Genomic DNA, 22,378 nt, shown 5'->3' with positions numbered 1-22,378 from the left:
ATAGAAAACTCTGGTCTCAGGTTAAGAGATTTTTCTGAGTATATTTACATTTAATAATGCACTTGCAAAATAAAAGCAGAGACTCATGTAATTATTTTTTATTCCAATCTTCCTGTAGCAGTAACAGCAAAGGACACATTATAGGGCATGGCCTGGTTTTCACAAAGCTCTCCAGCCAAAACTTTAAGCCTGTTTTTCTAAGGATCTGCCAGTCTCCAGAAGCACCTGAGTTTATGACATGATGTTGAGTTTAGGATTATCTGTACACTGAGTTAAGTTCTTAAAATATATTATTACATAACAGTTTTTTGGGGCCCTTGCCTTACTCAGTTTACTACATGACTTTCCTCTGGGACAAAATCCAGACAATGTAGAGATGAAGGCTACATTTCTGGACACTCTTTTTTACCCTCTATATCATTTGTTGCAAAAATTGGCAAGTGATAAAAGGTAAATTTGAAGAAAACAGAAGGTGTCACAATGAAAGTAAATGAACATGGCTTTTTGTCATGGAGTTCTTCTGCAGCACCAGACAGGCCATTTAAATCACACTTTTCACTATTTTTTAGCAACTGCATGTTCCTTATCTTCCCATATGTGGCTTGAGATTGTGGGTTGTAATTTGAAGCAGAGCTAAAGAGTCAGCTTGTAGTTGATTTATGTGGATGCTTTACTTTGAGTATCAGCAGTACCAAACACTGAGTACTCTGAAATATCAGCTCCTGCGCACATCAGTCATAAATTAGTGCAGATAAAGAGAGGATACAAAAGCCCCATCATGTCATGGGAGTATCATGAAATAAATTCAGTAGGGAGGCAGAGGAAAAGAAAGTGCATTAGGAAATTATTCTGTCTGATTTCAGAGCAGACTTTTGTACTGCTTAGGAACTTTGAGGCATTTGATTTGGGTCTTTGAGTATAATTTCCTATTCTCTTCTCAAATCAAAGCCGGAACAGAACAGAACTAAATCACTACAACTCCTGTGTGCCGGTCACAAGTATCTACCACCATCCATGAGCCAAGACTCCAGGACCCAAAGCACAGGCCCATGCTCCTGAGCCAGATAAGCTGCCTTCCTGCCAGTAAACCAGCAGAAGAGGTTGCAAGATATTTGCTTTTTCAGGTGACATTTACTACCATTAGTGGCTGATGGAAAAGGTAATTCAGGGATAGCAGAAAGAAGAATGCGTTCTGACAGGTAAAACTCCCACCCACTCTTTTTGGATTTTGTTCACAGCACTTCTTATCTGTCCTATGCATGCATAAGGCTTTCTGTAATAGCAACTTCTCTTTCTCCAGCAAGCCTCTTGTATCAGTCCCACTGCCCTTGTTAAGCCACTCTCAGCTCTCTTCCTTTCCCTTCCTTCCAAAGCCATTGCTCTCCCAACAACTCCCAGGTGGAATATCCTCCCAATTTCTTGCTCAGATGTGTACAAGTTACTTGGATCCTGTTTTGTCTTCAGTGACCCTGCCCAATCTCCCTTTCTGTCAGGGTTTCTCCAAAGCAGCTTCGATCCTTGACTTTGACATGTGAACTCTCTTCTACATCCCTGTGGCCCACTTGTCCTCCTTTTTGCCTACTGAAGTTCCTGCTTATAATCATCTCAAGCCATTTTTCTCTCCAGACTCAGCTTCCCTCTTTATTCTCTCCCTCTTCTTGCACCATCTCCATGACTCCCCATTCTGTCATCCAGCTACCTCCCATTCCTTCTGTCATTTTCCCCAGTTTCTAGGCCACACTACAACACAACAGAGACAACTTTCAATAATATTTTTAAGGAATAAAGCAACATATTCTTCCCTTAGCTTTCCTTTCAGAAATGACTCAATCACTTGGCTGCTGTTTGTCGAAGTTTTCCACCTCAAGTTTTCCATCAGCAATGGAAAAGTGCAGCCAAAACCGCTAAGACTTCTCACAGTTCTGAGCAACTGATACACAAAGCCATACCAGGACATGTTGTGGAGACTTAACACCACACAGTGCTATCTACCTCTCCTGGAGTTGTACTTCTATACAGGTTTAATGCTTTCATTTAGATTATTGGCTTGAATAAATCAGCTCCATTAGCTTTAACTTTGCTTCAGTAAAAAGTGCTGGCCCTGGTTGAACTGGAAGGGTGGTCAGCTCCGACTTTAACAGACTTTGCTAAAAATCCTTGCTAAAACTTCCACCCTTATACACATGGTAGCTATGAGCCACCTCCAAACAAGGAATAGAGCTTGCTTGCCAACGTCATACTGCTACTCTGCTATCAAATCCTTGTTAAAAATTACACATTTAGTCATTTGACTCTAGCATGTCTAAAAGTTACGGGATCTAACATTTCCAAAATGTGTCTTGTGTTTGCATTTTGTCTATATATAATTTCTTTGTGTCTTACCAATGAACCTTAGAATAAATTTTAGTAGCTTTAGGCACCCTGAGCTATGCAAGAAAAGAAAGGTGTGTCTACAGACATGAAATTCCCAGGCTTTCATTAAACAAAGTCCATACATGAAGTGCAAAGATCTTTATAGAATGTGTAACGATAATATACTTCCTTCCAAAATCTTTGCTGAAAACTAAAAAGACACATACACCCCCACACAGTGTCCTTAAAACCATGAACATTCTGCTTGTATCTTATGTTCTTTCTTGGAAAAAACATACCTTACAGAGAATTTTAAAGTGTTCTTATATTTCTCAGTAGGTTTGGTAGGCAAAAACTTTAGATTTAACAAAAATAGCAACATAGACAAAACCGAACAGTTGTGAATAACTGTTTTAGTTTATTCCTGAAGACTAAAAGATCAAAATAAACTTTAGTTTTAGTTCCCTACATCAGCTAAGAGGAAAAAACCTCTCATCTTTCAGTTAGTTTTTACTTGCTTGTCATCATGAAGGCTTAGAGGATACTAGTGTTGCTTTCTTTCATTTCAGATTTCCACAGACAAGACAGAAACAGTGCAAGTAAAATGCCAGGGACAGTGAACTCATCTTATAAAATAAAAGTGTGAGCACGTACAATATATAAAATACATGAGTTCATATTTGGTCAGGTAATGTTCTTACACCTGTTCATTCAGGCTTTGGACCAAAGCACTTGCAGAGCTAGTGAATGATATTTGAACAGAGCTGGATAAAAATAGATTTGTTCTTGTAACATTATCAAAAGGATCTGACCTAACAGATGACAACATCTGATGGGGTAAATCATCTGAATTGGATGTTTCCTCATGTTTTAGGATTGGTTAGTATTACTTAGTATGCATAAAATAGCTGACCTCTACTACAGGACATACTGTATTTATGGTCCATAACTTACTTCTTCAGTCCTATATCAAGTTCTTACTGTAGTCCTGTTTCTATTATACACCAAAACATTCATTGCAGTTGCTTCATTTGCAAAGTAATCCACAAGTACAAAATACGTTACTTTACAAAATTAGTGCAGAATTTTGGCAGACAGCAGTCTCCAAACTGTTTCCTCTTTTCTGAATGTCTTACATCTTATGCATGCAGCTATATATATGTAGTTAAGAATGGTACTCTTCATTATGGCAACTTTTGCTTCCTTTGATAACAGGAAGATTGATAAAAAAGAATTGATACAGTATTCACTGCATTTTAGCTCTTTATGTCTGCTTTGTGACCAAGGCTGCTGTCTGTGAGCCCACTTAGCTTTACCTGCATGGCTGAGGACTGTTCCCTCTCTGCAGAAATGGTCACCAGGGAGTGACTCTGCCCAGCACCTTGCTGACATGGTCATTCAGTCCAACAGTGAAGATCAAACCCGTTCTCTGCAGAGTCACCAAGGAAGATCAGCGTTGGAAACAACTTTAAACTGTGCCATGGGGAACAAAAGCTGTGCATGTCTGTATCAAGCAGGGAGGAAGGTGAGGAGCCTGTGTGCCCTTATGCCCAAATGACAGTGAAAACACCGGCTGTCTTGCTGAGCCACTTTTAATTCATGTTTGAGCAACTTGTGTAGGCACTGGTGAAGTTTTGTGACACACAGTAATAAGGCAATTGTGGCAATGTGCCTCCTTTGCTCAAAGCCAATAATGTTTTGCTGTGTCACACTCAGAGTTTACATTTTGTTTCAGCTCACTGCATGTGAGACTTGGAAACCTTGGCTTAAAGCCCCGTTTTGTCTATGCACAGAGCACAGTATCAGTGTAATTTGAACAGTTTGTCAAGCCAGTAAAAGATCTGGTGGGGCATGGATGACTCAAGAATGACTTCTTTGCATTTGAATTACTCTAGATTTACAATCAGATAATTACAATACAATCAGATATTACAATTACAATAATCTTTAGCAAGCCCAGGGCTTTGATTCTAACCCATTCAGTGAGATATAGCATATTGCAAAAGAAAGTGTTTGTAATTATAAATCAGTGTTTGGGGAGATCTCCAGTTTCATGACACATTTTCTAATGTCATCATTTTTGTAGTCAGTGCTGTCACTGTTTTTCATTTGTTTCTGCAGGAAAGAAGAATTAAGCAGTTAATGATTGTACCAATATCTTAGAAATACCTCCACAGAAATACATGCTTCCTCCTGAACCCCTACCACAACAACCTAATTAACTAGCTAGCACAGTAGCCAATATTCCAGCTGCCCATGAGATTGCAGCACAGTATGGAGTTTCTAGTGGTCAAAAGAAGTAGAAAAATATTGATCTCTCTTCAGAGCAAGCATTCAAAATTTCCTGGAAAAACCAAAGGAGGAAAAAGTTATCTAAGAAGCAAAAAAAAAAAAAAAATCAGGTGTGCCAGAGACATGTAGTTAAAATATGGCATACCTTCCAACATGGTGAGGATCATTCCTGTTAACTTCTTATTAAAAATATTGATGTCAAAAGAAATTTTACCTTCTTTTGTATCCTGCCAGACAGGAGTGCTGCAAATATATACCCAGAAGAATACATCTGATAGAAGTAATTCAGTTCTGCATCCAGCCCAGATACACCTTGAGGCCTTTTCCAAATCCTTGTCCATTTTCACATCTGTAAAATGAAGATAGATCTGTCTTCTTTCCTTGCATGGCTACAGGGATTAAGCAGGTATCAGAGTACTTCGCCTTCTACTAGTGTGACACAGCAAAAAGGCTCTTTTCCTGGGGGTAGAAAAACTCTTAGAAGGGCCTGGGGCAGAACAAGGCAGAAGCACCTACAAAAACCTTTCACCCTGCAGGTATCACTGGAGGCTACCCCAGCAAGGAAAGGAAGGTAATTACATACTCTCAGGTGCCTCCACTGTGGAGCTAAACTAAGTGTCACGTGCTGTCCTACCCCTACAATAAAAATAGGGGTAAAACTCATTTTCCTTCTGTAAGATTAATAATCCCTGCCAGAGAGATCCCAAAGGTTTGCTTGATATAGGTTAAGCATATATATATATATATATATATATATGAAAAATACATTATTGAATATTTATTAGGATAATGAAAACTCTTACCCTATGCAGTCAAGAAACAGGAGAGGGAAAATCTCTTGTCTTGCTTTTGTATTTGCCAGGCTGGTGACGACAGTCATGTTTTAGCTGGTCAGCTCATAGCAAGAGAACACTCTGTACAGAGGCAGACTCAGCTTGCTGATGCCTCACAATAGTTTGCAAAAGCAGGTAAATGCTAAATATAACAGCAACTTTGCAAATACAACAACAGAGGAATGGAGTAGTTAAGGAGCTCAATTCCTTTTTTTTCTGTAAGTCACTTCCAGCCTGAGGTTAAACCAGCCAGCTGCAGGCATTTGCCATGGTATGCATGGATATGCATGTAACTTCGTGGAAGTTAGATGACTTGCATACAGCCGCTGAGCCACCTAGCAGCAGGACTTAAACAAAGGACGTATTTGCAATTCCATACCCTAATAGACCGGGACTGGTTAACAGATCAAGTGTCTACCATGTTGGAGTGGTAGTCTGTTTCTCTTTTAGAAGGAAATGTTCGGGAAAAGTTTAGCAGAAACAGTCACATATCTGTCCTTTGGCAAGTAAAAAATAAAGAAGAAAATGTCTTTCTTTTCCTTCATATAAACTGTGGCTTGAAGATTTTTTTGTTTGTACTGCAGTCACACGAAGTTCCATACACAAACTAAATGGATGAGACTCCTGCGATTTTAGATCCCAGTCAATGCAAACTAATTTAAACAATGTGTGCTAGGAAACAGGGTGCAATTCTACTTAGCAATGGGACCTTCCCTTATGTTTTAGCTCCATGTGCACAGCAGTATGATCCTTTCCACATATTAACAGGTGCAACCTTTCACATAAAGAGCATTTCCTAAGTTCAGTTTGAACTTTCACTACACTTTTTAATGACAGAGCATTTAGGAGATGAGTGACTTGCTCTTTAGGAACTTAAGTTGTCTTCTGGTTCCCATGTATAACTTTAGAAGAAATACATTAGAGGCAATCCAAACGTGTGTGGCACTTACTGTACATGAAAGTGTTTGTTGTACAACTGGATGGGCACCACACCAGCCAAACTCATCCATCAGGCTGTCAACACCTTACTCTTTTTCTGTAGTGACTTATGTGGAAAATTCTCTTACAAACAGCTGTTCATATCGTAGGCAGACAACAGGTTGTCTTAAACCCCCTTTCAATTGTGCATAAAGGTTTGTGAAATTCTAGTTTCATCTGCAAGATAAACATGAACATGATGTTCTTTTGATTTACATTTATGATTTGTTTTACATTTTCTATTTTCAGAAACTCTTCTGGACCTCCTACCTCCATTGCCAAGAAAAGACTTTCAGTTCACTGACCTTTTCCATCTGATGTTTTTGTTAGGATGTGAATCCTGCAGATGGAACTGAATTGCCTTCTCTACTTGTGCATTTTTTTTTCTCTAAAGGGTTCATCAGCAGATATGAAAAGATGGTTCAGAATTATGTGACAAAAACTCAGCAATGGGTACTGTGAACATGAAAAAGATTTGTATTTGACAAGACTGAATTACTGTTCTGTTATGTAAAGCAGTGTCTTTTCCAAAAGCACTGAAAATAAACATACTGAAAGTGCCAGAATGACTTAGAAACCTACTCTTTTGGACCTTCAAGAAGACTTGAACCCTAGGCTACAGGCCAAATTAGTTATACATTCCCTAATTCCTTTGCATGAAAATTCCTTCTGAACAAATCTAGGCCTTGAGAAAGAAATAACTGATTGACAGCTGTTGGTAGAACTTCCTGAATAAATCCCTAGATGGCCATGTGTAGAATTCATCACCCTGGATTAGATGTGTGAAGAAAAGTCCTGAGCTGGTCAAAAAAGTCACTCTTGACCTGTTTTTAATGTCACCTTCAGGATGAAATGCACATCTAGTGCATTGGGCGTACTATAAAATGTTACCACTTCTCTTCCCTGAATTCAGAGGTAGCTCATTTCCAGATACCAAAGCTTGATTAGATAAATCCTCCTTTCAGCTCAATTTTGGAAATAGGATTTAAGCCTAAAACTTTTTCTAAATCTTTTTGAGAACTCATCTTGTAATTTTTTTGTAGTCTAGCATAGACTCAATACCATATATAGCTAACCTGGCATATAGGCAATTTTAATAACAGCAACACCTAAATGTCATTCAGCAGTGTGTCCTTAGTTCTCCAAAAGCTTCAACAAAAGTATAATTTCTTCTTTATAAAGGTGAAAGCAGAGATGCAGATATATTCTTCATACTATCTGGCAGTAATATTCGGCTATCTGGCTGATAAATAACTCCTCTGGGAGCAATTTATAGCAGTTCCTTAACTTAGTCATATTTAATCACATTTTGGAAGAAGGTATTGTTTGTGGAATTAACTGTGCATGCAGTGAGCCTTGGGAGACTACTGCTTTTGAGTTAGCAGAGCTCTAGCAGTCCTCAGATTGGATTAGATTGTATCACATATTGATGTCTGACTGATGATCTGTATCAGCTTTTTCCTCCTAATGTGACATTTGCTTTTCTTCCAGAGACATCCTCTTCATTCTTTTATTCATGCACAAAGATTATACAACATTCAGTAATTCATACTGCTCACTATTCCTTACCATTTTAAGTGAGTCCCGTGACTGCAGTTCAGTGCACAGAACGTTCCTTCACAAAATGTGGGGGCTGGTTTTATTTGTTTATCCTTTCCTTTACACATTTCCAGAATGTCAACTCTGACATTCTGTATTTTTTAGTCCTTTGTGGTCTCAAAATTATGGATTGCAAGCTTAGTCAGAGCTATTATTGAGGGTGAAGTTAATCAAATACAAATGTTTATAAACCAGAGTTTTAAATGCTAAGAGCAAAAACATTTTTCCACTTTTCTTCAGAGCTCATTCTGTCCTGTATAAACATATTTCTATGGCTGATTCTTGTGCCATCAAGAACTTTTCTGACTCTTCTTGGTGCAGAGGTGTAGCAAATGCTAGTGGGAAGAAGGTTCAGTTCTGGGTGACTTCAAGAAAGTCAAAATCTGCTTAAGTTTCAATTTTCTCAGTGACATGAGGGGTATAATAATAATAATCTCCGGGGAGTTCCTTTCATTCTTGTCCATACTGATTGTACAGAAAACCCCTATCAAAAGGATTAATCTCAATAGACACAATGTTGTGAATTCAATTAGAAAAGGTACTGTTCCAGCATGAACAGATGTTCATATCATTAAAAAAAAATCACAGTCCCATGAAGGGGATATAGGCAAGGCAACCAGAAAGGTGAAACCAGCTACTCCTCTTACATGGGAGCCATAGAGATGAAACTAGGGGAATATTGAAGAAATTCAGTAGATACATCAGAATAACTGGCACTGCTTGTATCAATTAATAGCCATCCTCAGTTTTGTCACTGTCCTGTTCAAAAAGTCCTACAGGGTATAAATTCCCCAAAGTTCTAGTCTAAGGAATACAAAGAACACATATACCTCTACCATAAGAAATATATTGTTTAGATCCAAAGTTAATTTTTCAACTCCCGTTCAAACAAAAGAAGACCAATTTCTGGCTGCTTCTGCAACTGTTTTGCTGCTCAAAATGGCTGTGAGTGCAATATATGGCTTGGTGTATGTATATAATACATACATATATACTGAATTTGAAATTTCAGGCAGCCATGAGCAGCTTCATATTTCTACGCTTTTTGCTCCTAGAATTGGCCAACATGTGGATATTTCTTTCAAGTTCATCCAGAATATTTTACTCATGCTAAAAAATGGTATTTTGCTTCATCTCTAGAATAACACATTTTCTGTTAAAATCATAAAAAAGAGGAAAATTTCCAAATCACCATGCCACTTCAAAACCCAATTTTTAAACTTTCTAAGTTACAAAACAAAATATGTGCAATTTCTATTATTTTCCTTTTATATGGGAAAATTTTTGAGCATAGGACCTAAAAAGGATTACCTTCACTCCTCCTAAAACTGCATTTTTGGGAAGTTTTGCTATTCACAAAAAATAGTCATCAGTTTGATGTTTACATTACCCCTCAAAGGACAATAATGGTCTCTTTGAAGCATTCAAAACTCAGGAGTGTTTGGATATTGCTTACCAAAGTATTTGAATTTTCTTAGTACTCATGTCTCTTTAGGCAAATGAATTGGGATATTGACATTTACAAACACACCCTGGGCTGGCTACAAAATCAGAGCACTTGTATTTAAAGCTGTTAATTAACATCCCCAGTTAATACTGAGAAGCATTGAGATAGAGCTGAGATTGACATAGGTATGGAGAGAGGTATTGAGATAGATAATGATGTAGAGCAGCTGCCTTAAGAAGTTCCCATCCGTGCTCCCATCTATCAAACGCTATTCCTTCAACACAGCTCATCAGTTGTATGGACACAACTGTAGGGCAGTTCAGTGAACTCCATCATTCAACTGATCCAGGCTAAAAATAATTCTGTAACTATTTTCCTTATTTTCCTTAATCCAAAGCAAGCAAAGCAAGAAATATGTAATCTCTGCTACAAAGGGAAAGGTGGTAAGAAGTAGCAAAATCTTTCATTAGGGTAAGTACTGGTCGGAAGAGAAGCAGACAACTTTTCAGGGACTTTGCAGATCTTTCTACAGGTCCAAACCAAAAGTATCAAATACAAGATAACTACATTTTGGAGACAGTGACTCTGATTTTTTCTCAGTTACAGTAGTATCAGAGAGAAGAATAAGAGGACTAAGCAGATTAGATTGGAAATATAGCCAGATGGGGGATGATAGGACAGAGTGGGGACAGGTAAAAGATAAGTGATGCTTCTCCTTGTTGTAGAAATCTGTGTATTAGTTTTGCATTTGTTGTTCTGGCAGTTTGATTCCAGTACTGATACATGGGGTTTGTGGGAAGATTGCCTCTGATGATGACTTTGGTGAGGCTGCGGTGAGACAGTTTTTTGGTGCCTTTGCAGTGAGTGGATTGGTGAGATTTTCTTTTACATTGTGATCTGGTGATAAGGAACCCAGTATAACTGAGAAGAGATTAAGTAAGGGCCAAATACAACAGTCAGCTTCAGAGTTTATCAGCTATGAGACAAAAACAATACACTCTTAGCCTTTAGCACAACAACGTGACCTACTGTCTTCTAAAGTTCATCAGTTACTTTGTGTTATTGATACAAATGGGCATATCTGGGATTACCTCATTTCAGCAGACCTGCAGAGCTTGTGCCTGGTCTTCTGCTTCTTCTGGCTCTTTACAAGAACCAAACACCTAACCAGAGATGGGCCCATAAAATAAGAGAGACTAATGGTAAGGCCACTGTCACTCACACAGGTCCTTTACTTCAGGATAGTAACCTCAGCGCAGATTTTCACAGGAAAAAAAATATCAAGTACGGATGAGTTCAGCAATACTCCTGAAGAGTGCTGGCTCACTGGCATGACAACATGTGGGTTCCAGCTCAGGCTGCCAAATTCATACAAGCTGATCATTCAAATACACAGAGGATCTCTTGTATTGGGAAAAAATACACCGGTTTAGTATGTGACGCTAATTCAGGTAGGCCTTTAGGAAATGCTGTGGGAATAACTGAATACTCCTTATTAAGAACATTGTTTGCGCTTGTTTGCAGAACTAATTGCATAAATGTTTATGCACAACAGACAATATGTTTAGTATTTTCAATATCTAAGAACCATGTTAAGAATAAACACTAATGATGTATTTTGCAAGATACATAATACGCTTGTTCATTACTCACTATGTCTAAAGATAAGATATTGATTATTTTAACCTAGTCATGTGGTGGCTATTGTTGACTTTCCAATAGGCAAATGGACAGGTCAACATCTAAATATTTGAAGGGGCTCCATATTTAAATATGTCCAAGAACCACAGTTTTCCAAATCCGTTAGGTATTATATTTTGGTTAAGGCTAATAATAATCAAGTGATATGATGGTCCAAGACATATCTTAGTTTGCTAACACATAAGGGAGCAGCTGCAAAAATAATGACATATTGTCAACATGAGCTTGTAGTTGGTCAATGCAAAATAAAACCCTTTCAAATATTAAATAAACATAAATCCTAAGTATTTCTGAGTTAAACTACTTTCTGTGAACCTCCTACCCCTTCACAAAGCAAACAACAAAAGCAAATGCAATATATTACTATTTTACAATATTATTTTTTTTAATCATATTTTTTCAGAAGACAGGATATTTCAAATTAACATTCACTTTTAAAAAACTTAAAATTTTTACAGTTAGGTAAAATCACAGCCATGTTATCTCATCTTTCCACCACCCTAACATAATGACCACTGCATATAATTTAACATCCCGTACACAGGATTGCCACAGTCTACTTTAGCACCCAGAAATATGAAAACAGCCACAAAACTTTTAAATCAGATATAATATCTGACATAATAGGAAAAAAATAGCATGTGTGTATTATTTCTTCACATCTATCCCAAAAGAAGTGCTTGTAAAGAATGAATATACTATTAGGAAATGTTATGCATTATGCTTTTATTAAAAACTGACCATGAGTTAAGAGATTGTGCAGTGAAATCTTTGGCAAAGGTTTTCTAACCAGGATTTATATAGCTTTAGCAAAATAAAAATATAACACAAGCATAGCAATGAAATTATAGCAAGGGATAGTGTAGGAGAACCCATAAATTTGAAATTATTTGTTTTGTTCTTTGTGAGAAAGAAGTTTATGGGAATATTCTCCAGCTTTGTTGTCAAGGAGTTTGGATTCCTTTGCAACACCATATGTACGATGCTGGGGGTTCTGGTGCAGCACTGATATCCCTTACAAAAATGCAGCCCCTGTGCTTAAGCTATGGAAAAGTAGTGTCAGTTCTTACTTAAGATTCGCTCTTGTTCCTTGCTAAAGTTAACCCAATATAGTCTCATTTAGGAGAAAAGCCTCTTCAGTGCCTAATAAAAAAGGGTGAGTTTTAAGAAAAATACCATAGCTTTCAATTTGAGGAGGAACTTTTACCTGCTTTGTGAAAAAGTATTCACCTAGGCTATTCTTCAGCTGCACTGCAGATTTTTATTCGTATCATTATACAAAAGTACAAGATTGAAGTAATTATTGAAGAGAAAATAATGGAGGCTACACTCGTGTACTCACCACACGGAAGTTTTAAATGCTCTCAAAAAATGGTGTGCTTTGTTCCTCTCACACTACAGGAAGTTCAGTAATTGGCATGTTGTTGGTACCAGCTGTCATGTTAACTAGAAGTTTTAAAATTAGACTAGATAGGAAAATAAAACTGAGGCAAAGAAGATACCTTTAAATTTCAAGGAGATATGGACTCCATGATCTACCCAATGTTAATGATTGAAGGGACATAATTTTTAAAATGAGAGCACTGCAAAGGATTTGAATGTTCTATTGCTGCAAGACATGTCACCGACACTGAGTATAACCATGACTTTTTTAATTCTTTTGACCTCAATGACCCATCCAAATACCCCTGAGGAAGGCATGTCTGAGAATCCTCACCCTCATCATGCGCCCAGTCTCTCACAGAACGCACTGGCATGATTTCCTTCCTACAGCAATGTCCAGTTTGTTTTTCCAAGCTGCCTCTTCTCAGATTGCAGTAACTGACAAATCTTGCCCTGGGTTATTTTGTTTGCTGGATATGAAAACTCCAGGACAGTTTTCACTAGGAACCTTTCCAAGGATGTGTCACCCTGAGTTCGCCTTGGATGTAGATATTAGGTAACTATTAAAATCACACCACCACAGCTGCTTCTTTCTGTATCAGATTGATGAACATTGTGCACCCTATCAGAGCCCTATCAACTCAAAAGAAAAGAAGCTGATCAACAGGATAATCATAAAGCAGAATTTTCTTCAGTGTTATAAAAGGGCAATTAGGAGAAAAATGATCAATTCTTTTAACTAAGCAAGGAGAAAATAATTTGAACAATCTGTATGACTAGAGCACCAATTTCAAGCCCACATAGGCAAACTGGTACAAACCTCTCCATGAATATCAGTGAGTGATTGAAACCTGCCTCACAGACAAAGATGTAAAATGCAAGAATACCCTTACTACAAAACCGTACTGTTTTAATAAACTAAGCTGATTTTAAACTGCACCTTACACTTAATGGGTAGTTCTATTCACATTTTTACCCACAAGCAAACCCATAGTGAAGATTTCCAGTCCTTTATCTTTGGCCAACTGTTTTTTCTTCTTATTCGTGCTGTACAGCTACCTGTACAGGACTGTTGTTTAATACCATATCAACTGAAGAGACAGAACTTCAAATATTCAAATATGGAATGGGAATGGGTTTTCAACCTGAATCATTTCACTGATCAGTTTATGGTCAGCCTCACACAGATTACCACAGTACAGCTGAAAGAAAAGAGTGAAGAGCAGCACAAGTACAGGAACAACTGGTTCACTATTTAGATGAGAGCTGAAGGTGGATAAAGTTGTTTCTAGTGCTCTGGCTGTAGGCTAATGACAAAAGATCTTCAGTGGCACAACTGAGAAAACACAGCTGTTCCCCTCTGCCCCTCTTATGTCACGCCAATGAAAATGGGGTTACACTGAGCAGCAGATCAAAGAGCTGATCTGCATCAGGAGTAGCACCTTCATTCTGACAGGGTTTTTAGCACCACCAGGAAGATGGAGCACTCCCATAAAGATGTGTTTCCATCAACATTCCTGTCTCATCAAATCATGTCCTCATTTCTGTGCATCAATGTACTTTCGTGCAAAGGTCATATTTCACCATTCATCTTTGATGTGCATCGCAAATAAATTGGGATCAATATTATGGTAAAAATAGATAACTGAAGAATGACATTCTCCATCCACACAACAAGTTTAATGTCTCCTGTAGACATGTCCAGTCTTTATTTCCCTTGTGAAATCACCAGTACAAATACTGGTCATAAATGGGCTGTGGTAATGTCACAAGTGGTAGTGAGCTTATTTAGCCTCTGTATTTAAGAACCAGTTTAAAGCTACATGTTCACTCTGAGCAGCATTGAGCAGACGTAGACTAGGCACTGCGTTTTAGTTATTAATTTAAACTGGTGTTAGTTAACCTCCGAGTTTAATGCTTTCACCTTAATGACAATTGGCTGAGTCTCCAGGACTGAAAAAATCCTAGTTACATCCACACACTCCTAATTCAGTTCAGTGTGCCGTGGTTAGCTTGCTTCTCCTAATTGAACAGCCATCACTGTAATGGGAAAGAAATTAAGTTTGCTGACATACTATGAATTTAGTACAACTGGTCCATTGGTGATGGTCCCTAGGGGGCAAAGATAGATCATCAAAGGTAGAAGGACAAGATCAACATGCAGAATGTGTTTAGAGGAAATTCAGCAAGGGCTGTCTGTCCACCAGTCTGTGTTATTAACCGGAATTTGTAATTTAAATAAGAAATTAATTATTTTCTAGGCAGTGATAAGATAGAGAAGAATCATTCTATAAACAAATGTAAATTTTATTTTCCACTAATTATCTTTGTTTTTAAAGGGGAGAACTCTTCATTTACTTAACAATCTCCATTTGTTATTTCACATTCAACTCCTCACTTCTTTCAAAGTCGTACAGCTAGTCCTAAATACAGCACTTCAGGTTCTCAGTACAAAGACTTCTCCAAACCTCTTAGTCTCCTGATTTTTACACACTGATACAGAAAGACAAGGGCTGCCCTTCTATCTCATGCTGACACCTCAGTTTCACGAATCAGGGGATTTTGGCAGTGGAATTCTCCTCTGCCCTCTCTCATAGCCATTTGTTTTGCTTAGCATTGGTGCTCCTCCCTACCCCACATGCAATGACACAATTATTTGCACAGGGTTTCCAGAGGTACACTGAGCTAAACTAATAGCAGGACTATGAGCAGGAGGTCATGCTTCTGCTGTTTATCTCCTACTAGCTCTGGTACTCACCAGACCCTCCTTAGAGATAATTTAATGTGCTAAAATGGCAGAGTAAAAAACAGGGTTGGATAGTTTTCTGCTGCTCTACCTAGTGAGCTACATCTGCTCCAGAAGGGTTTGACAAATATTGAAGCTGTTGTCCAGGAGAGGGAGAGAGACAGTGCAAAGCACAGCTCAGTTCAGGGAAGAAGTGCAAAACCTTCCCCCTTCCACAGAAATAAGCTGGTACCGTCTCCTGATCCCTTTTCATTTGCATTATTTTTAACCTTATCTGGTTGCCTGATCCAGTTCACAATCCCCCAAACAGTTGTGTCAACAACGGAGTGAGTGACAGCCTGAGTGTAGAATTTCGTCCACCAGTTTCTCTCTAAAGGCCACATGATGTCTGAGCAGTATTTTGCTTCAGACTGTTTACTAGGTTTGTTTAAATCAGACCATGCATGGAGGCATTACCAGGCATGAAAGACGAGAATCTGGTGCATTCAGCTTTTATTAAGGTTCTGCTAGTCCACTGCATTCTCTGCCCTACCACAACAGGAAAAATAATATCATGTATGGTGGGCAGCTGTGGTATATTCCACAGACACCATTGTTCTCGTGTTGGTCTTCTTACTCACCAGGTTAGTCTCCACATAAACTAGAGATAAGCTTGCATCCCCCATTATCCCTGATAAAGTTTCATAACTACTCACTACAGATATGAAGGATTTGCACTGAAGCTGCTAAGAAAATTTAGAAATCATCTCATGAATCTTCTCAGAATAAGGTACATCTGATCAGCAAGAGAGGACCTAATTTACCAATAAGCTGGCTCCTGTACTTGTTTAAGAGCTACTTAGCTCCAGGAATGCATTTCATAAAAGCACTTTCAACTATCAGAAAGTTATATATAGTGATAGGCTGCATTTAATAGTAGCAAGGTAAGTTTGATCCTGTACTTTAGTTGATCATCAAGGCTGCAGGAGAATAACAGGTACACTCATCTGACTGGGATCTTCTCTGACTACAAGAGTTCAGAAGAGGATGCTTCAAACAAAGTGCATCTGAGTTTGGGTGGCAACTCAGCTGACATTTAGGAAAATGCCTCAAAGACCAGTTATCAGGACCCCAGCTGTACATTCTGCAAAGCCTTTCTCTCCATTAGATTTATCAGCTGTGTGTGGTGGCTAGACAAAGAGGTTCATAACTTCACACTGACATATAGTTAACTACTAGAGTACTGTCTGTGACATTTATTAATCTATTTCCAAATGCAACAAGGAGTTCCTTTGGTGCCTTTTACCTCACTGATGTACCTTGCTCAACGTTGGGAGAAATTTCAGGTTATTCTGGGAAACACTGGGCATTTGCATTCCCAGGAGGTGAAACCCTGGACCATGGATCATGGACCCAATGTACTCAGCAGAATCAAATCTCTACTCAGCACTTCCTAAACTATCCATCTCCCATCAAGCTGCAACATGCTGACAGTGGCAAGCAGAATTTCCTTCCTTCAAAAGCAGCAGGAGAGCAAGCAAATTAAATAAAAGGTGGACTTCCCTACAGGTATCATTACAGTGGGTTGCTTCGTCTCCAACCTGTGAAAGCAGAGTAAAACTGTAAATATCCAGAAGCAGCCATCTTTTCTCAAAAACCTCAATGCACTAAAAGATCAGTAGATCTTTTTAAAGTAAAGCCAGTAATAGCATTTCTTTAAAGTATTCCCACCTAAACTTTTGTTGCCACAACTGTAAAGACCTCTGAGAGATTAATGTGGATATAGTTTTTGAAAGGAAGCACTAATGGCCTGCACCTGAGATTGTCAAGCAGAGAGTCAAAGTTCTATTGCTACATTTCTTCCATTTCATTTTCTCTGACTCGTAAAACATAAGCATACCTGGATCTACAGTCAAAATCATCTGAAAAGCCAGGCTGAGTACCCCAATAGACACTGTACAAAATGGTCCTTTCTAAGGCAAGGGAGGGACTGGTAATCCTGAGTCATTTGGCTACATACAAATTCTCAAGCAAGTCTGGTTGCTACAAAAATTTCAAAAAAAGGCTAGTGAAACATTTGAAAAGTAAACTGAAAAAAAATAAGAAGTAGCACCATACACTGAGACTGAGTCATCCCCATCTCTGACTGCCCAGCTCAGAGGGCACAGCAACAGCTGAGGTGCAGCTGTCACTCAACAAAGTGATCAAAATTCAGATTGATTGCAGACCCTATGTGACATTTGCACTTTATCCTTGCAGGGTTTCACAGATTTTAATGCTCATGTATGCGAGATTTCTGAGAAGCTGAGAAAATTATCAGATATTCATTCAGACTGGGATATATATAAGTATATATATATATAGCTATTCACTTCCAGGACTGCTTTATCTTTTAGGGGGAAGTGCTGATCCTCCCCCTTTCTGTCCTTAACCCACCCCCACTTTTACCCCTTTTAAGCAATAAAGCCAGTCCAATAAGCCTCCTTTCTGCTTAGTGCTTCTGTGAACATTTTAGTTAGATTTACAAACATTGCTAAACCTGATCCTCGACTCTCACAAAACTTTTCCTCACTAAATTACCGCCATTCACCCAGCTGATTTGTTCTTCAGCAGAACTCCAACATAGCCATAGTAGCCAACGATCTTGAAAAAACAGTAGCAAACCTTTCCTCCAAGGAGTGTAAAATTCTCAGTCACGGCACCCCAGACAAAAAAAAAAGAGCATGACCACAAGGGTATAGCTAACAAGCAGCCCAACATCCACCTAATAACTGTAAGGAACGGTATCTAGAAAAACCATGACTTGTGCCAGACATCTATATGCCTAAGAGATCAGGAAGCAAGAAAGTATTTTATACGATGTAGCCCAGACTAGAAAAGGACATTCCTAAGAGTACATTTGCTATTTTCCACTCTTTGATCCTACAAACAGCATCCAGGGGGATAATGGAGTTTAAAAAGTGTGGCTGTCGTTCTCCTCTATCTCAGCTCACAACATTCTGGCACTGGCTAGCACTATGTGCAGAGGGAGGAGCAGAGGCTGGATAACAAAAAAAAACTTTAAGAGTTTACAGTTTTTCCCTTCCTGTGATTTAAAAAGAAACTCAGGAAAGTGCACTTTTATTTGTTGTTGTCTATCAACCGTATTTTTTCATTATATAGTACAATATTGCTGTGGTAACTCCAGAGAAAATTCATAGTTGTTCTTAGTAAAAATACATTTGGGGTTTTTTTGTCTATGTAGTCACTGAAATTAACCAGGTATGTACTGGATCTTTTCATCTAATTGCCACTGAAGAATTAGCAATCGCACATGCAAAGATTATTAAAATTTTTTAGCATAGGCTTCAGTTTTGCTTTGTCAGAGATTTGCAAAACTCTTGTCAAAATCATGTTACTCCTGCTTTGACTGGATATAATGATGTTTTCACAAGGGCAAAGTTTAGATAGACAAAGAGATAAAAATATAAGGTCACTTCAGTGAGCCAATCTGAGCTGGAACATACATTTTGAATGAACAAATCTGTAGACTTTGTACAAGGCATTCCCCTTAGCCCTGTACAGCCCTTCAAACAGAGAATATCAGCTGGTGACTGAAGCACAGACCAGAGTCAGCTTTTATTCTTGGCTTGGATGAAGATTTTTTGTGTGACCTTGATCAAGCAGTTCAACCTCTGCATTTCCTTATTTGTAAGCAAGAATAATCACCATCCCTGACCTCACAGGCTTAATTCATGAATACTTGTAAAGAGCCTTGAGATCCTTGCCTGGATGTTGCTATAGGAACAAGCACAACTACAGTACAATCGTGTATGATTCTTTCATGATCCCAGTCACAGTAGTACTCAAGCACTTCAGCCTTTCATTTTAATTTGCTTTGATACAATTATTAGGAGTGAAATAGCAGCAATGTTCTATTTGATCCAGTCTTGGAGCTGAGGAAATGAAGCACAGACAATATATTGACCTCAAAATTATGCTTTGGTTTAACTTTCAAATACAGTCATATACATGAGGTAGATATAGGAAAGACTGAGGCGAGGAGACTCAGACCTACATTTCCCTTAACATGGGTCCAAGTGTACACATGTACAGATCATATAGGCGGGGTGACCATGTTGCACTTAGCTGGACATCAAAATTTATCCCATCTGTCCTTCTTGCAAGATAGCTGCTAAGTGCTTCCTAATAGGCTTAAGACATCATACATTGCAAAAGCAATGATAGGAGTTTTAGACAGGCTAGGAGACACACACACACTTATCAAAAGGTAACAACATAGCTTCATAGAAATGGGTGAGTGATCAATCAGTAGTCCAGTTCACTCGGGCATAGCATAGGCACAAACATGGGAGACTTCCCACTCTGCATCAGTCAGTGGCATAATTCACACTGACAGCAGCCAGTGAAGTTTCACTGACTAAATGACCAACTCAGAATCAAAGAAGGAAAACTGCAGCAGATCTGTTACATATCACATTAGTCCTCTGCCCAGCCAGTCTATTCATCTCCTGCACGTGTGGAACTTCACTGTGAGCTGGGAATTAATATATGCATTTTTATGTTACATTTTCTTTTATATGTTGACATTTGTGATAAGATTTCTACAATAAAGTTTGTTTACTGATAGGTTCCCTTTGCTGCTCCTTCCCCAGTCATCAGCATTGCAGGCAGACAGTTTAATCACAACACTGCAGGTTGGGAAGTGCTGAAATATCTGTGCTCTAAACCTGCTTTAGAATCTACTAACAGGGCACATGGCTAAATCATCATATGGCTTAATCTTTTATTGACATAAAAGCCAGTATAGAATTTTTACGGTGAAAGAATGCTTAAGTATAAAAGAATTTATAGGGCAAATAATTTCAACCGATGCAGATTCAGCCACTCACTCACTGTCAAGATGCACAAGACTGCATCTGCTGCTACAGGAGTCAAATTTGAACAGGTAGTCTATGTCATTAGGTTGTACCACAGTCAGCAAGTGTTCCCTATGGCTGAGAAGCAGTTTCTGAATCAAGATCATCATAAAGTACAAGATTCTGAAGTTAAACCTCATCACATGCCTAAATATTATCCTGCCACTGTAGGAGATAGGATAATAGAGAGGAAGAAGTAATTTATTTTTAAAAATATATGTTGTTACATGTTTATAATGTTTTCTTACAATGTTTATAGAAAAGTTTTGAACTATCTTCCATTTCATTTTTTTAAAAAAGATGGATTAAACCTCCTTCAAAAAGTCTTCATAAATATCTTTTCTACAGTGTTGTAACACAAGCATTTGACCTAATGTTCCTTTTTTCCAACAAAACTTTGGCAGCAGGTTCTGGACACCAGTACAAACAGCTGGGTTCCCTGTGAACCCAAAGATATGCTTTAGAAAAAAGAGTATATTGAAGACAGTTTTCTTTAAGGCCCTTACTAAAATGCTCATCCTGAATATCCCACTGGTGACACAGAGCCCATACACATTAGATGGACCTTATAAAAAGGTGTTTCTGGAAGCCCAACTAAATTTGCCAAAGCAGCTCTTAGTATTATTTTGACTGTCTGCCAACACAAAGGTTTGCACAAAATGATGATCTTCAGTACCTTTGCTAACGAACAGTGCAAACAACATTAGCAGCCAAACGTTGTTGATTAGCACGAGACTTCAGTAGGTTTAGCTGGCAAACTGCTGCAAACTTGGTTAACACCGCTGGGGTACTGTTTGAAATCTCTGTGCTGTAGAGTAGCATTGTATGAATCAGCAAACACAGAGAAATAATCACATAGGTATGACATGTATAGAAGTCATTGTTGGTCATTTTATATCAGGCATTATATGTTTGCTTTCTTTTGTGGCTTGAGTTAGAGTAATCCACAAGCCCAGATTTAAATGGATAACAAACACTGCTCCTTTAGTTAGATAGTCTTGACTGCTTTCCTGTCACCAAGAGAAAAGCAGGGCAGAATCAGAGATCAGATCTTCTACATTTCATCCTACATAAGAAAGGAGAAAAAGGATAAGTGAAAAGAGGCCACAAGCTCTTCTGTTGGGATTTTGCCAGGCATTTCTCCCACATGAGCAGTTAATGGAAAGACCAATGCTCTGAAATTTCAAAGCCTGGCTTCCACTACTTCCACTCCTGCTTACAAAACCTTTCTATTACCACCACAGGTTGTCCGTGAGTGGCCTTATGCTTTTAGCATGGGAGGAGACTTCCTTTTTTCCATCTTTTTTTTTCAGGCTGTTTCTGACAAAAGCTGAGTACTTGGTCTCTTTGACAGTCTTTGAGTGCTGTTTACAGTATGTCAGCTGCAGGCTAGAACAAAAGCAGTAACTAATTCTAGAGAAGCCCTATAGAAATGTTATATGCTAATAGTCTCAGATTATCTCAGATTTTACACATTCTGGAAGGTGGAAGTTTTCATCTCTACCATGCCCTACTGCCCTTCTTTCCCTCTTTAGGCTTTCTACAGCCTAGACTCAAGTCCACATTTTTAAAGATTTCACGCAAGTTGCTCATGAAAGCTGCCGTATTATCACCTACCTCCCTGGCAAAGCTGCAAAAGCCAGCAAAGCTGTGATTATCACCCTTCACATATTTAAGATGCAATAACAGTGCAAATAGAAAGCAAGAGAATATTTTAAAGAAAAATATTGTCCATTAAAATTCGACTTACAGTAAGCCAGGCTTTGTATTATTACAGAAAGAACTGCTGAGAACTGGAGTGCCTCCATGTTCACCAGCAAAGTTACTGTGTCCATTGTGTAGGTGAGGAAGGAAGAAGAAGGGATGGTGGAGATAAGGAAGAACACATCAACAATCAGGGACATAAGGAAGCTGAATGGCATCCTAGTCCTCATGGTGTGCAAACACCTTTTCTCCTTTGGAAATCCAGAGAGAACATGAGCTATTCCTGCTTCCTGCTCTAGAATTTCTGCTCCTTAGCTGAATGGCACAGCTCTCATGTTTAGCACTGGCAAGAGGTCAGTCATCACGTAAGCACTGCCAAGTGTTATAATTACTGCGTTCACGTGGTCACTGCATCTGATTGCCCAGTTATTTCATAACTGAGTGC

The 22,378-nt window shown here is 38.6% G+C and overlaps 1 long non-coding RNA gene across 1 annotated transcript in view; it reads right to left on the bottom strand.

Annotated features, from left to right (window-relative positions):
- The window catches only part of LOC108447572, a 129,539-nt gene that overhangs the window by 68,900 nt on the left and 38,261 nt on the right, over positions 1-22,378 (bottom strand). Inside the window, exons 9-10 of the long non-coding RNA XR_001863229.1 lie at positions 4,859-4,993; positions 3,669-3,781 (exon numbers count right to left, since the gene is read on the bottom strand). This is a non-coding gene — a long non-coding RNA (uncharacterized LOC108447572). The remainder of the gene's footprint in view (positions 1-3,668; positions 3,782-4,858; positions 4,994-22,378) is intronic.

This window comes from Corvus brachyrhynchos, unplaced genomic scaffold (genome assembly GCF_000691975.1).
Source record: "Corvus brachyrhynchos isolate BGI_N302 unplaced genomic scaffold, ASM69197v1 scaffold56, whole genome shotgun sequence".
Lineage (NCBI taxonomy): Eukaryota > Metazoa > Chordata > Aves > Passeriformes > Corvidae > Corvus > Corvus brachyrhynchos.
Note: the sequence above shows the minus strand (reverse complement) of the source record. Positions and strands in the feature narration are given on the sequence as shown.